At 43.2% G+C, this 3,443-nt stretch overlaps 1 non-coding gene across 1 annotated transcript; it reads left to right on the top strand.

The window, feature by feature from the left end:
- The first annotated feature begins 1,553 nt into the window (after positions 1 to 1,553).
- On the top strand, positions 1,554 to 1,660 carry LOC141640226 (small nucleolar RNA R71). Its single transcript, XR_012542915.1, has one exon. It is a non-coding gene; the product is annotated as a small nucleolar RNA R71 (small nucleolar RNA).
- The last annotated feature ends 1,783 nt before the right edge of the window (positions 1,661 to 3,443 follow it).

Here is a 3,443-nt window from a genome sequence, read left to right as displayed (position 1 = left end):
CCTTCTCAATAGAGAAGGTACCTATATTGCAAGGAACAGAAAAGCTACCCGGGTCCTCTAGCTTATGGGGTGCAGTGTGAGACAAATAAGAGCATGACTCTTTGGTTAATGTGACAGTATGCACATTTTCAAGTGACTTTTTCTTAGACAAGAGTTGTTTCATGAATTTAGTATAGGCAGGCACTTGACTAACTAACTCAAGGAACGGTACTTGTACATTCAAGCTACGAATAACTTTTTCAAATTTATTGAAAGATACCTGTTCCTTCGTCGACACTAGTCTTTCCGGATATGGGGCTGTAAGAAATAGCTTAGCCCTCTCCTCTAAATCGCGCATGCCGGTATCCGTGGACTTAGGCTGGAAGTCCACTACTTTCCCCTTGTTGAAGCTTGAACCCTCTTCAGACCGTCTCAAATGTGAACCATTGATCGACATCGGATCGTACTTCGGAGCCGGGACTGACCCATCAACACTCGGGTCTTTCCCCAATATTTTCGGGACTTTCGTTCCCCGAAACAAATGATCCCTCAAGTTGTCGGGCATCGGAGGACGAAAAATCTCACTATCAGCAGCGATCTCAGTCGATCGACCTGTGATGTCGATCGATCGGACCGAGATGAACAGAGACCGAAGCTTCAGTAACCCGCACTTGATCGATCGACCGGGTATGTCGTCGATCGCGATATACCAGTAGACGCCTTTTTCTTTCCTTTGCTCGTTCCAACTTTGTTTTGATTCGGTTTTGCCTCATCTTTCGCAGTGGCATCCTCGACCATAGCAGGCCCCTCCAGGGTAGACCCACTCCTCAAAGTTATGGCGTTTAGGGTCTCTTTCTGGTCAGTTTGAGTCGGTAAGTGTCCCGGAGCTCGAGTGGTACTCTTGCTAGCCAATTGGGCAATTTGGCTCTCTAGCATCTTCATCCCGGCCTCTCTAGCTTGGGACTCCTTCAGCAATAAGTTCTCCAACTCAGTGAACTCGGAATTTTGGGATTGTTGCTGCTGCTGAGGAATATACGGAGGTTTTTGATATGGTTGTTTGTGAGGGGGCACATATGTTTGCTGCTGCTGCTGTTGTGGAGGTTGAGTTGGATTCAGGACATTCTGGCTACTCCACCACAAGTTGGGGTGGACATTCGGCTCATAGTACGTGTTTGTCTGCCTATAGTGTTGAAAGCGGCACAAGACTCAAAGGGCGAGAACAATTCTACGAGACATGCCCCTCGGCTCCACATCTTTTACGGACGAAAGGACCGTCAGAAACAAAGCGTTAACATGGTACATCCCTCCTTTAGAAGCTCCTCCCAACTCATATTTGTCAAACCTTGCAGTGAGAGCTTCTAGTGCAAAGAACAGAGGAAGATTCAGTGACTCTCCTCCGGTTTCCTCTCGAATTCCCATATTCACCTTATGAGTGGCCAAATCATCGATGATCTTCCACCCCTTAGTCTCTCCCATGTTCTCAACAAATCGGCCATTGGTGCATGACATCCAAAATAGCCCTCTGATCGTCATACAACCCATTATAGAACTGGTTGCAAAGACTCCATTTTTCGAACCCATGGTGCGGTATGGTACGCACTAGTTTCTTGAAACGGACCCATGCTTCATGAAAGTTCTCATCAGGCCCTTGTTTAAAGCTCGTGATCTGAGCTCTAATGGCATTCGTCTTCGAGGCAGAGAAGTACTTTTTGTAGAATGCAGGGCTAAGGAATTCCAGTCGGTGATCCCATGGGCGGCTCGGTCCAGATCTCTATACCACTCCCTTGCAGCATCACGAAGGGAGAAAATGAACATGGTCTCCTTCATCTGGTCTTGGGTCACACCGGCCGGCGGGGGTATAGAGCAGCAATAATCAATAAAAATATCCATGTGCTTGGCTGCATCTTCATTTGCATCTCCCCCGAACTGGTTTCTCTCAACCAGATTAATATAGGAAGGCTTTGGCTCGAATTTTCTCGCCTCCCCAGGTAGTTCGAATCCTTTGTAGAGATTCGCATTGTGTCGGCTCGAGTGACTAGCAATGGTTGCTTCTTGACCATGACTGGAATTTCTAGAGAAGTGATTGTCTCGGTGAAGAAGTAGAGGTAGGAGATGTAGGTGGATCTCCTTCGACGAGAGCGTTCTCGTAATAGCTTGACAGAGTACTCAGCTCTTCCTCTGTCGGTAATACCCTTTGTGATCGTCTCAACTCGCGCAAGGATTTCTCGATCTCAGGATTTAATGGTACTAGTTCACCACCCCGTGACCTGCGCATAAGAAGAAACTAAAAAAAGAATATAAGAAAAGTTTAAGGAACGGAAGTCCCTTAAACTAAAGAAAGACGAAATAAAAACAACTAAAAATTAGAACAATTGCCTCCCCGGAAACGGCGCCAAAATTTGATGCGACCAGTTAGATGCTTAATTTAAGACTGACCTAGTGGATCGAGAGATAGGGAAAGTTGTTAGATCACCAATTAAAATGACTAAACTGTGCTGAGATCGAAAGATAGGTAAAGTTTAGATTATTAGTCACTTTTCAGGGCGAGAGTCAGTATTAGTGATATTAGGGACTTATAGCGAGATCGAAAGATGCTATTTGTTAAGAGTGGACCGAGAGGACCTCTTGTTTTCCCACCTCACATGTGTTCGATTTGGACCTGCTTAGTATGCTGCCGCCGAAGCTATAACGAACCGACCATCCTAGTACCCCTTCTTTATCTATTTTAATCCGTTTATTTAGTTTACTGTTTTTATTATTCTTAGCTTTAGACCAAATCAATTCAACCCCCACCTTATTGTTACCTTAGACCGAATTTAAACAACTAGAAATTATGTCTGCCTCTCTGTGGTTCGACCCGACTGCCACTAACTATAGTTGTAGTTGGAGATTATAAATTTATTTTTGACACCTCACGACGGGTATTAATACCCGTTGTAATATATTTTCACCCAATTTGCGCCAAAATGAAATATGTCTAAAAAAAGCAATGACAACGGGTAGAAGTACTACAACCGTTGTTGAAAGTAATAACAACGGGTAATGTCAATATAACCGTTGTTGAAAGTAATAACAATGGGTAATGTCAATATAACCGTTGTTGAAAGTAATTACAACGGGTAATGTCAATATAACCGTTGTTATTGTTTAACACTTTTTTTTAAAAAAAAAATACTGTAATTGCATTACAGTCCAAACCTGAAACAATACAGCAGCATAACAACTTTAACATCAGAAGCACTATATACAACTACATTAATCAGCAATTTCAACAACAGCATCCACATCTAATAATAAGATCAAGAAAATAAGACAACACCACCAGCATGCATATACTGCATATCTATAGGATTTACCATGCCATTTAAATTTGGGAATCTTTAACAATGACCATTGCTTCTATTGGCTTTTTAAAGCGACCAAAAGCTAAAGACAACATACATACACTCCAGCAACACATCTCA

The sequence above is a fragment of the Silene latifolia genome, unplaced genomic scaffold (assembly GCF_048544455.1).
Source record: "Silene latifolia isolate original U9 population unplaced genomic scaffold, ASM4854445v1 scaffold_73, whole genome shotgun sequence".
Lineage (NCBI taxonomy): Eukaryota > Viridiplantae > Streptophyta > Magnoliopsida > Caryophyllales > Caryophyllaceae > Silene > Silene latifolia.
This window is presented reverse-complemented; position numbering and strand designations above follow the sequence as displayed.